The sequence below is a fragment of the Panthera leo genome (assembly GCF_018350215.1).
Source record: "Panthera leo isolate Ple1 chromosome E1 unlocalized genomic scaffold, P.leo_Ple1_pat1.1 chrE1_random_Un_scaffold_49, whole genome shotgun sequence".
Classification (NCBI taxonomy): domain Eukaryota; kingdom Metazoa; phylum Chordata; class Mammalia; order Carnivora; family Felidae; genus Panthera; species Panthera leo.
The window spans coordinates 278172-291379 of record NW_024962226.1 but is presented as its reverse complement, the minus strand read 5'-3'; positions in this window follow the sequence as shown (position 1 = coordinate 291379).

The following is a 13208-nucleotide window of genomic DNA, read 5'->3' as shown; positions in this document are numbered from 1 at the left end:
CCTGGGAAGTTGTTAGGAATAAAAATGCACAGGCCACGCCCCAGGGCTACTAACTCAGAAAATCTGAGATGGGGCCGGGCCCGGTGTTCTGTGTCAGCAAAGCCCTCCCTGTGATTCTGCTGCTTACTCAAGTTTGAGAACCACTGACTTAAGAAGTCACTTACCTGTCCTTCTGGCTTACTAAGTTTGCAGTTAAATCATCTCAGTTACTAAAAGATTATGAATACAGCTTGGCGGGTATATTAAGAGAACCAAATATCTACCCACACAAAATGAAAATCCACTTTTGATCCATTTTCCCAATTAAGTGATCAGAGGCTTCTGGTTCCCTCACAGCCACAAATTCCCATGAAAAACTAAAAGAAGTACTAGATCAAAATCACAGGGAAAGAAACCCAACTAACAGGATACTTGGCAGGCATCTAAGAAAACCTTTAATTCACAGGAGATGGGATGAATATCGAAATTATTAGCATTATCACTTTATAGGGTAAGACTCTAGAATTTGCAACTTCACTTTTTGCTATTTAAAATGTATTGAGCATTGACAGTGTGGGGTTGAAGTACTTTATGGCACACTCATCATCTTTGCCTTTGGGTCTTCCATTCCTTAAATAACGTGCATTTTTAAAAAACATGACGGTGCATGACGTCATAAAAGGATTATGTGAACACACACTGAGACCTTTTATGGTGAAATTTTGTAGGTACACTGTGTTTTATTTACTTCATGGTAACTGATGACTACATATCTGGGTAAAATGGAGGACTTTATGTGAAAATGAAATGAAAAGCTATATATCAAATCATATTTGTAATCCCCTAACTCTTGGCCTGTGTAGTCTGAACTCTATAGTGACAGCCATGTAATGACCACTGGGATCAATTACAAGCAAGTTGCCTTGGAATTATAGTGCAACTATAATTTTCATTTTTCACACTGATGTAAGGAAACAGTAACATATGCTGTGCAAGAAAACCATTTAATGCTTGTTGAAAAATAATTTCTATTTGGTTTTGTAACATATTTCTTGAAATATCTATTTCTGATAGTTTGTAGTTTGACTAAAGCACACAGGCAGTTTTAAATGCTTGTGATTGGGGTTATCTATATTGTTAAATTTTAAGGGGCGCCTGGATGGCCCAGTCGGTTAAGTGTCCGACTCGGTTTTGGCTTAGGTCATGATCTCACAGTTTGTGAGTTTGAGCCCCACATTGGGCTCTGTGCTGATGGTGCAGAGCCTGCTTGGGATTCTCTCTCTCTCCCTCTCTCTGCCCCTCCCCCACTTGCTCTGTCTCTTTCACAAAAATAAACTTAAAAATTTTTTTTAAAAATCCACTTAATGAGACTATCCAAGAATAGTTAGCATGTGAAAAGAAAATTATAGGTCAGTTAACATGATTGTGTTCCTTGCGATTGCTGCCATAGTGCTGTCTCTCTAAACTTTTGCACAGAGAAGACATTTTCCATCAGCTGTGTATTTTCTGACAATACACGGGAGAATGCTCACAGAATAGAAGCATTTAGAAAGCAACATTTAGGAGATTTAACAGCCTTCAGGCAAAATCTCCACAGTAAATTCTTTATCAGTGTCCCTGAAAAGAGCTTTGTAAGAAAAAAAAATTTCGCAATTCATTGTGGGTTGTTTTTTTTTTTTTTCTATTAGTTGGGTTTTCCTGTGACTCATACAATTGGCATGATTTCTTTGGAGAGATCACAGTGCTGGGTGTGTAAATATCATTCGGTGGCCAATGAAGAGATTGGTTAGGAAAAATGTTAATGGATCTATGCTCAACTTTGCTTCTCCTGACCCTTATAATCCCCCATTGTGACAGAGGTTGCTAATTGTGCCCCCATATGTGTTTTCCTCTTCTCACATAGTCAGAACTCCTAATTTCCCGTTGGACACATGGCTGCCTGGAATAGATACTATGTCTCCAAGCTTCTCCTAGGCTGCCCTGTCCATCTTGTAGACAGATGTGAATGGAAGAGGTTCATACCACTTCCATCGCGTGCCATTTAAGAAGGGAGCATGCCTCCCCTCTCCCCTTCCTCCTTCAGGTAGGCCGACTGTAGAGACAATAGCTAGAACTTAAGCAGACCTCACGGAACAGGATGGGACCTGAGGGATTGTGGTAGTTATCTATTGCTGCATAATAAATTACCCCACGATTTAGCAGCTTAAAACCACAAACGCGATCTTGCAGTTTTTGCGGCATGTTAGCTGGCTTCTCCCAAAGTGCGGAAGCCAAGAGAGAGCCAGGAGGAAGCTGCAATATCTCTTGTGACGTAGTTTTGTACGTGTCACGTCAGCATTTCCACCATACTCTATTCGTTGTTAAGCAGCCCGCTACAACTAGTCCACATGCAAGAAGCGTGGACCAGATGCCACTTTTTTTTTTTAAATTGTTTTAAATGTTTACGCTTTGAGAGAGAGAGAGAGACAGAGACAGAGTATGAGTGGGGAAGGGGCAGAAAGAGAGAGAGGGAGACACAGAATCTGAAGCAGGCTCCAGGCTCTGAGCTGTCAGCACAGAGCCTGACGCGGGGCTAGAACTCATGAACCTAGATGCCACTTCTTGAAGGTATGAGCGCCCTGGTAGATAAAATTGTTGCCCCTGCCCATCCCCCTCTCCCAAAGGCACCCATGTTCTAATCCCCAGAACCAGCGGATATGTTACCTGGCATGGAATGAAGAATTTTGCTGATGTAATTAAGGGCAGAAACAGGGAAATTTCATGGATTATGTGGATAGCCTTAATACAATCATAAGGGGGTCAGAGTGAGAATAGGAAATGTAATGATGGAAACAGGTCAGTGTGAGGTTGCCACGAGTCAAGGGATGCAGAAGCCTCTAGAAGCGGGAAAAGGGAAGGAGTAGATTTTCCTTTAGAGCCTCCAGAAATGCAGCCTTTGTAAGGCCAATTTTGGACTTCTGACCTCCAGAAATGTAATACATTGTTGTTGAAGTTTGTGGTAAGTTGTTACAGTAACAAGAAACTAATACACCAAAGAACTTGTGGACATAGTTCAAAACTGCCACAGTCCACCCTCTGGTCACTACTTATTCCTAGTTCCCTCACTTGCAACAAGTGCTCCCCCTTCCCAAGGACCCCGGGTCTTATCTCATTATAGCATTCACTCAAAGTCCAGAGTCTTGTCCTCTAAATAGGTCCTGGGGCAGAGGAGTCTTCTTGGATATAGTTCCTTACATTTGGCTACTTGAGTATAGTGCCTCTTAATCTGAAGTCCTGTGAACTAAAGGAAAAAGCTATAATGCTCTCTTCCTGCAACAACCAATTAAAATGGCAGGACAGATAGGGTAACTGTTATAGACATTCCAGTTTCAAGGGGCAGAAAACAGGTTTGCAGAAGCCCCCAGTCCATAGCAGTTCTGAAAGTCACTTGGGTATAGGCTGGCAGTTCCATATGAAAGGCCTGGGAATAATTCTCCATGGATTTTCATTCTATCTTCTAGGCTTTTGGTTTTACCCTTTAAGCCATCTTTATTCCATTAAAGGTAGCATATATTTACATGGAAATAGTTTTCTCAGCCTGCTTCCTGCTTATAGAGCTTGAGGGTCCAAAGACCTCTTTCCTTTTCATGCTCTGACTCCTTCAGCCCAAGCTGGCAGTGTTTCTGACAATTACAATACTCTTTTAAAAAAATTATGAATCTCCTGCAAATCTTAATTGGGTTTCAGTCCCATAAAATAAAAGCCCTACCCATAAATATCTTTGAGCTAAATCTTTTGCTACCTCGGGCTTCTGCAGAAGGACAAAAGCCTTAAGCTTCTTAGAAGCCATATTATTTGAATGAGAGGATCCAAGAAGCATAACCTTAAAATCTTTTGAGAGTCTTTTTTGCCTGTGATATCTCCCTTAAGCCACCACTGGAAAAAATGCCAGTGGAGCAGTAAAATAGAAGACTGTGTCCTTGCAACTATGGTTAGCAATATTCACCCTTGAGTGACCATCTCTGAACCTCTTGAATGTGAGAAATAAAATTCTATCTTGCTTAGGCCACTGTTATTTAGGGATTTTCTGTTAGGTGAAAGAATCTAATCCTAACTACTATACTCTTGGTGCTATTTGGTGAGCGTCTCTGAAACTGACTAATACAGTAACTAACTCATCAATAGACTCAGTACTAACAAACTACAAGTGCTCAAGATTGTGAAGCGTCCACAATCTGGTGATCAGACAGACTGAAACCATTATAATCCTTACACGTTAGAAGTTGATGTCTTATGAATAGATGGAAAATGGGCTCAGCTCATTAATAGAGGTGGACTGTAAACAGTGTGTGTGGGTAGGTGGGGAAGTAGGGAATGGAGGGTGGGGTGTTTACAAAAATAAAAGACATGGTCTCAGCACTCATTACTTACAGACTGTTTAGGGAGATAAAACACATACATGTTAAAATACTAAAGAATACTAAAAATACTAAAGAATACTAAAGAATGCCTACACAACAGGATTTGAGATATAAATGGGCACAAGTATCTCTGAAGTAATTAAATGTTTTAACATTTTTTGAGCACTGCATAAACATTTTTGAATTATCACAATTCTGAACGAATGAGAAAACTGAGGCTTAGAGAGCTTAGTTTGCCCCACTGCATACAGTAAATAATTAGGATAATTGACTCAATAATTGAATTTGCATAGATCCAGCTCTAAAGCCCACGCTGCTCACCACAATGTTAACAACGGAGAGCTCAGGTTGGCTCAATCAATGTGAATTTTACCTTTTTGAAAATTTACCTTTACACCTCAAATCATGAGCTTTAGAGGGAAAATATTTGCAAAACGCTCTCCGCTTGACAGAACATTACGACTCTAGTGTAGCAAAAACCTTAAAAATGATTAATTTCACTGTCTTGGATTCGTACAACGTTTTAGCGACATAATATTTGGGGCAAGCCGTGAAAAATCGCTTTGTTGTCTTTTACCAGTAACATTTCATCTGCAGCACGCACACACACAAGAAATTGATCTTCGAAGAAACACAAAGCATCTCTTGCCAAAGAGAGCGTTAGTCCTCTGAAGGGCAGCCTGGAACAGATTTCAGCAAAGTGTCGGGACAAAGAGCTCTGCGCTGTTGTCCGGTACAGAGCGGTAGAAACCAAGAAGGATGGAATGTTTTCGAAGGCAGGGCGGGAAGTATTCAAAGGATGGATACAGGATAATCCTGAAAAGATGTCAGACTGGGGCGGGACACTGCACCAGGGAACGAAGACAGCTGCAGGAAGGGTAGGGAGTGCGGGATGGACGGCGAAATCCAGGTGCCGGGAGGACAGCGCGCGGGGAGGAGCTCGCGTCTGGGCCGCCGAGCGGGGCCAGGTGAGGTCGCAGGCCCTTGTGAGGTGGGGTGGAGCCGCGGGGCCGCAGCGCCGTCCAGTCGGCGCGGAGGCGGCGGCGAGCTCAGCCGCTCCCGGCTGCCCCGGAGCCCCTGCGCGGTGGCGGAGGCGGTGGCGGTGGCCGTGCCCTGGGTCCCGCGCTCTTCCAGCGCGGGCCTCTCAGTGGGCGGAGCGTCGGCCTCGGTCAGGTGACCTGGGGGCGGGGCTTCGTCGCGTGGGAGCCCGGGAAGGCGGCGCAGCGAGAGCGCCGGGCCACGCGGGGGGCTGAGCGGCCTGCAGCTAGGACCTTCGGATCCCGTTGGGCTAGGGCCTCGGCCCGTGAGGCGGGAGGACGGGGACACCCTTGGGAGCCCCCCCCCCCCCCGGGGGGACACAGGTGGAGAGGCAAGACTTGCCGAGGAGCGTGCCACCCGGTGCGAGGGACAAAGTAGAACAATTACGGAGATGGACGAAGGTTCCAGAAGGGGCAGCGATGTGACTGGGCGGGCCGGGCACTAAAGGGGCAGACGCGGCTGGATCCCGTGGTGCCTCGGAAATGGTGGTGGTTCTAGAAGGGTGGAGGTCATGGTGGCTGGGACGCTTCCCTGCTTCTTGAGCAAACCCTCAGACCTCTAGTAGAGCACTTGTTTTCATCTGGTGAGTGGTTTAACGTGTTCACAGGTCTACTCACTTTCTTCGCCAGAAGGCTAAACGAGCAGGGCCTGTTGGAATGTTCCACAGCACAGGTTCTTCCATGAAGTGGAAGTTCAGTCAGTATTGTTAAAGGTGGTAGTTGGGGGTGGTGCCGGTCATGTGTGAACGTTAAGGGCAACAGGTGCGGTGAAGAGGTGTCTGCAGTTGCTGTTAATGGACGTTTGCGGTCATCGCTGCAAGGGAAGTGAGGGAGGAAGTGAGGGGCGGTTTGGAAGGGAACCCAAATGGAAAGAGTAGAAAGTACTTTGCAGAAGTGGTGGGTGATGGGAGGGAAGCAGATGTGGAGGTGGTGGTAACTCAGCAAGTGAGAAAGTGCAGTTGTGAAAGCGCAGTGCAAACATCAGAGCGCTAAAAACAAAATAAAGTTAGATTCTCCATATTTCTGCCTAGCTGTGCCTCTGGGTTTACTAAGCAGCAGTGTAAATTTAGTGAAAGTATCCCTGGATTTGGGAGTCAGGGACCTGAATTTTGCTACTATTTTGTGTACGTTGTGTGAGCAAATCACAATCTTTCTGTGTATCAGCTTCCTTATATATAACTAAGGTATTGGACCAGAAAGATTTCTTTTTTTTTAAATGTTTATTTTTGAGAGAGAGAGTACAAGTGCGGCAGGGGCAGAGAGAGAGGAAGACACAGAATCTGCAGCAGCCCCCAGACTCTGAATTGTCAGCACAGAGCCCGATGTGGGGCTCGAAACCCCCCGCCCCGTAAGATCATGAGCTGAGCTGAAGTCAGAAGCTTAACCCACTGAGCCACTCAGGCACCCCTGACCAGAAAGATTTCTGAAATCATCCTAGCTCTGTTGTGGATTCTATGATTTCATGTAACAATAAGCACTCCTCCCCGACTTCATTTACGGCTTTTAAAGTTTGTTTATTTAAATTTCAATATAGTTAACATAAAGTGTTAGTTTTAGGTGTACAATATTCAGCAATTGTATACATTACTTAGTGCTCATCATAAGTGTACTCTTAATCCCTTCAGCTATTTGACCCATTCTCCACCCACCTCCCCTCTTGTAACCATTAGTTTATTTTCTATAGTTAAGAGTGTTTCTTGGTTTGTCCCTTTTTTTCCCTTTGTTTCATAACATATGAGTGAAATCTTGTGGTATTTGTCTTTTCTGACACATTTCACTTAGCATTATACTGTCTGGCTCCATCCGTGCTGTTGCAAATGGCAAGATTATTCATTCTTTTTTATGGCTGAGTAATATTCCAGTGTGTGTGCTTGTGTGTGTGTGTATATGTATACCACCTCTTTATCCATTCATCTATCAATGGATAGATGGGCTGCTAACACTTGAGCTGCTTCCAAAATTCGGCTATTGTAGATAATGCTGCAGTAAACATAGGGGTGCATATAGTTTTTAAAAAAATTTAATGTTTATTTTTGAGAGACAGAGACTGAGCACAAGCAGGGGAGGGGCAGAGAGAAAGGGAGACACAGAATCTGAAGCAGGCTCCAGGGTCTGAGCTGTCAGTACAGAGACCAATCAATGTGGAGCTTGAACCCACAAACCACGAGACCATGACCTGAACCAAATTGGTTGCTTAACTGACTGAGCCGCCCAGGTACCCCCATATATCTTTTTGAATTACTGTTTTTGTATTCTTTCGGTAAATATCCAATCGTCTGATACTGGATCATATAGTAATTCTATTTTTAACTTCTTAAGGAACCTCCATACTGTTTTCCATCGTGGCTGCGCCAACTTGCATTCCCACCAACAGTGCACAATGATTCCTTTTTCTCTATATCCTCACTAACATTTGTTTCTTGTGTTTTTGAATTTAGCCATTCTGACAGGTGTGATGTGATAGCTCATTGTGCTTTTGATCTGTATTTCCCTGATGATGAGTGATGTTGAGCATCTTTTCATGTGTCTGTTGGCCATCTGTATGTCTTCCTCCCCTAATTTTAATGTATGTATTAAATTATAAAATTTTGAAAATTCTATACTCTGCCAAGGAATGGAAAACCCTTTAATAATAATATGATAGCTTGATCTACATGGGGACTGAATCAGTCATGATACTTTAAAAAATACTTGTGATGTATCAGACGGTTTTGAATTTCCTTCTTTTTGGGAGTTTTTGATGAATCAGATAGTGACCACCAAGATGTAAGGGAAAATGAGGAAAGACTGTGTATCTGGGAATGTGGTGGGCAGAACATACGTATGGCTGGTGGTGGTGGTTTTCTCTCTCGCTCTCCTAGTACTACCGGGACTAGAGGGTGAGTAGATGACCCCTTCTTGATTCTCATAGGTGCTTCCAGACATTTCTTCGTTCCATTTTCAAAATGCTCAGTTTTGCATCTCGCGTTATCAGATTATACCACCCACTGCCACTCCTTGTTGCTTTAGTTAAGTTTCAGCTCCTGGCTTTCTGCTGCTCTAACTGTACTCCTGTCATGATTCTTGTGACTTTAGCATTCATGTAGATGATCCTTCCAGTACTCTGATCTCTCAGTTCCTGTCTTCCTACAATTATTTAACCTTTCCTCAGTCACTTGTTCCCTTTTTCGTATTCTCAGTATGAAAAATTAATTCTCAATTAATTTATTAATTATTGCTAATTTCTTACTGTGCCTTATTTGGAAATTAAACTTTATTGTAGGCATTTGTGTTTAGGTAAAAACAATATATACTGGGTTTGGTACTCTGTAGTTTGAGGCTTCCATCGGGGGTCTGTGAACAGGTCTCCATGCATAAGGTGGGGGAATACTGTGTGTGCCATTCTCCAACCATCACATTCCTGTCTTTCAGGCTCACTCTGACTCTAATAATCCTTGGACCCCACCAGGATCTTCAGTCTACCTTTTTTTTTTTTTTTTTTTAGATGGTCACTCACCGTCTCTCATACTTATTTCCCACCCACCTACTCCGTTTGTTACATGGTCGATAATTAAAACCATTCCCTTGCATTTCCCCCCAGTTTCCTTATCACATTTTCAGTTCATTTTACTTTCTTGGCTAAATCATAATCTTAGATTAAATCTAGATCTCTGCATTGAACACAGCTAGAGAAAAAAACCACAACCATGCTTCCTGGTTTCACTTTAAATTCACTGTCCTTTCCTCAAGGGACCCTTGAGGCTGCCCAACAACTTTATCAGGTACCCCTGGGCTATTAATTCTCCCATTCTCCTAGATGACTGTTCTATAACAATACCTTTGTCCTCAAACCTCTAGCATCTTCTCTCACATCCTTGTTCTCAGTTGAGTATGCTGCTTCCTGCTTCACTAAGAAAACTAAAGCAATCGAGAGCAGCTGGCTGGCTCAGTCAGTAAAGCATATGAGTCTTGATTGCAGGGTTGTGGAGCCTACTTAAAAGCATATATATATATATATATATATATATATATATATATATGAAATAATAAAAGCTTATCTATATATCAAATAATAAAAGAGAACTCAGCAATCAGATGATTTCCATCTTAAAATAAAAGTTTATATATATAATATAGATATTAAATAATAAAAGAAAACTCACAGCAATCAGATGATTTTCACAAGCCTCTACAACCACATCTACTTACTTGGTCTTCATGTAATTAAGCCCAATTACTCTGTCATGTCTCCTATCATTGTAAGTATATTCTCAGCTAAGGACAGACCCTGCCCTTGTGCCCTAAATCTCATCTCCTTTATCCTACTTGAGAATATTGTTTCAGTAATTCTCCCCTCCAGTGTGATCAATTTTTGCTTCTCTACTAGATTATTCTAATCAGCATATGAACATGCCTTTATTTTCCCCCATCTTCAACCCTCGTAACCCCTTTGCCCCTGAGCTGCTACCTCATTTCTTTTCCCCTTTAAAGCATACTCTTTGAAAGAGTCCTCTCTTCTGTTTGTCTCTGTTTTCTCTCCTCCGTTCTCTCTTGAACTCACTCCAAGGACATTATTTCCTTACCATACTACCCAAATGGCTCCTCTTAGGGTCGTTGGTGTCCTCCATGTTGGAAAACCTAATCAGCCATTCAGTACTCCTCTCACTTCACCTGTTGGCAGCATTTGTCACAGCTGATTACTCATTCTTCTTTTTTTTGAAATTTATTTTGAGAGAGAGAGAGAGAGAGAGAGCGCGGGCAGGGTAGGGGCAGAGAGAGAGGGAAAGAGAGAATCCCAAGCAGGCTCTGCACTGTCAGTGCAGAGCCTGATGAGGGGCTGGACCTCATGAACCTTGAGATCATGACCTGAGCTGAAATCAAGAGTCAGACCCTTAACCAACTGAGCCACCCAGGCAATTACTCATTCTTCTTTTGGAGTACTTTTTTCCACTTGGCTTTTAGGAATCTAGCCCCAGCTGATTTTCCTCTTTGTGACGACTAGAGTGATCCTTTCAGAAAGGACTTTACATCATGTCATCTCCCTTCTCAAAACGCTCTCATGGCTTCCCATCTCAGAGCACAAACCAAAGTTTTTACAATGATTTAAGGGCCCTCTATTTCTGCCCCCCTTCCTTGACCCCTCTGATTCCCACTTCTTTCACTTTGCTTTTTCTGCTTCAGCTTTATGGGCTTTCCCACTGTTCCTTGAACAATGAAGCTGCTTCTTACTTCTGAGCCTAGGTACTTGCTTTTCTCTGGCTGAAGTGCTGTCCCCTAAGATATTCATTGGCTTCCTACTTTCATTCCTTCAGATCTGTATGCACAAGTCTCCCTCTCAGTAAGGTCTTTCTTGGCTACCCTATCTGTTCCCTGCTTCTCTTCCTTAACATCGTACTTCACTTTTTTCCCTACTTTACATTTTTTTCCCCTTTAGTACTTATCACAGATAACATACTCCTTGACTAGGATGTAAGCTCCATGAGGAGCCGAATAAATAAACAGGATTTATTTTTTCCTGTTTTTTCACTGCTATATCCCTGTTGTCTCTGTTTTCAGCCTGGAGGAGAGCTTAGTACATAGTAAGCATGCAGTATATATGTGTTGAATTCATGGATGGAGAGACGAACGGATAGATTGGACAAGAGAAATACAAGTTCATTTCTCTTGGTTTGTCCTTGCAAGTTCATATATGTATCATAGGATTGAAAGACTCGAGACATCTTTTGTCAGATTTATGGGGAAGGGACTTCCTGTACTATTTTTTCTCTTAGCTTGGAGAGGGTTATGTAGTATTTGATTCATCCAGCAGATTAAAACCAGTCAACTTTTTGATAGGTCAAAAAATTATGAAACAATTCCTCCTTTCATGGTTTTTTTAAATAAAGCTTACAGTGCTTAATTAGGTACTTTGATAACTTAAGAAGCTGTTGGTGAGTAAGCGCCATAAGGAAGGCATGCCTTCTTTCCTTTCCTTTCCTTTCCTTTCCTTTCCTTTCTTTCTTCCCTCCTCCCTCTCTTCCCCCTCCTTTCTTTCTTTCCTTCCTTTGTTTTTTTTTTTTTAATTTTTTTTTTATTTTTTAATATATGAAATTTACTGTCAAATTGGTTTCCATACAACACCCAGTGCTCATCCCAAAAGGTGCCCTCCTCAATACCCATCACCCACCCTGCCCTCCCTCCCACCCCCCATCAACCCTCAGTTTGTTCTCAGTTTTTAACAGTCTCTTATGCTTTGGCTCTCTCCCACTCTAGCCTCTTTTTTTTTTTTTTTTTTTCCTTCCCCTCCCCCATGGGTTTCTGTTATGTTTCTCAGGATCCACATAAGAGTGAAACCATATGGTATCTGTCTTTCTCTGTATGGCTTATTTCACTTAGCATCACACTCTCCAGTTCCATCCATGTTGCTACAAAAGGCCATATTTCATTTTTTCTCATTGCCACGTAGTATTCCATTGTGTATATAAACCACAATTTCTTTATCCATTCATCAGTTGATGGACATTTAGGCTCTTTCCATAATTCGGCTATTGTTGAGAGTGCCGCTATAAACATTGGGGTACAGGTGCCCCTATGCATCAGTACTCCTGTATCCCTTGGGTAAATTCCTAGCAGTGCTATTGCTGGGTCATAGGGTAGGTCTATTTTTAATTTTCTGAGGAACCTCCACACTGCTTTCCAGAGCGGCTGCACCAATTTGCATTCCCACCAACAGTGCAAGAGGGTTCCTGTTTCTCCACATCCTCTCCAGCATCTATAGTCTCCTGATTTCTTCATTTTGGCCACTCTGACTGGCGTGAGGTGATATCTGAGTGTGGTTTTGATTTGTATTTCCCTGATAAGGAGCGACGTTGAACATCTTTTCATGTGCCTGTTGGCCATCCGGATGTCTTCTTTAGAAAAGTGTCTATTCATGTTTTCTGCCCATTTCTTCACTGGGTTATTTGTTTTTCGGGTGTGGAGTTTGATGAGCTCTTTATAGATTTTGGATACTAGCCCTTTGTCCGTTGTGTCATTTGCAAATATCTTTTCCCATTCCGTTGGTTGCCTTTTAGTTTTGTTGGTTGTTTCCTTTGCTGTGCAGAAGCTTTTTATCTTCATAAGGTCCCAGTAATTCACTTTTGCTTTTAATTCCCTTGCCTTTGGGGATGTGCCGAGTAAGAGATTGCTACGGCTGAGGTCAGAGAGGTCTTTTCCTGCTTTCTCCTCTAAGGTTTTGATGGTTTCCTGTCTCACATTCAGGTCCTTTATCCATTTTGAGTTTATTTTTGTGAATGGTGTGAGAAAGTGGTCTAGTTTCAACCTTCTGCATGTTGCTGTCCAGTTCTCCCAGCACCATTTGTTAAAGAGACTGTCTTTTTTCCATTGGATGTTCTTTCCTGCTTTGTCAAAGATGAGTTGGCCATACGTTTGTGGGTCTAGTTCTGGGGTTTCTATTCTATTCCATTGGTCTATGTGTCTGTTTTTATGCCAATACCATGCTGACTTGATGATGACAGCTTTGTAGTAGAGGCTAAAGTCTGGGATTGTGATGCCTCCTGCTTTGGTCTTCTTCTTCAAAATTACTTTGGCTATTCGGGGCCTTTTGTGGTTCCATATGAATTTTAGGATTGCTTGTTCTAGTTTCGAGAAGAATGCTGGTGCAATTTTGATTGGGATTGCATTGAATGTGTAGATAGCTTTGGGTAGTATTGACATTTTGACAATATTTATTCTTCCAATCCATGAGCAGGGAATGTCTTTCCATTTCTTTATATCTTCTTCAATTACCTGCATAAGCTTTCTATAGTTTTCAGCATACAGATCTTTTACATCT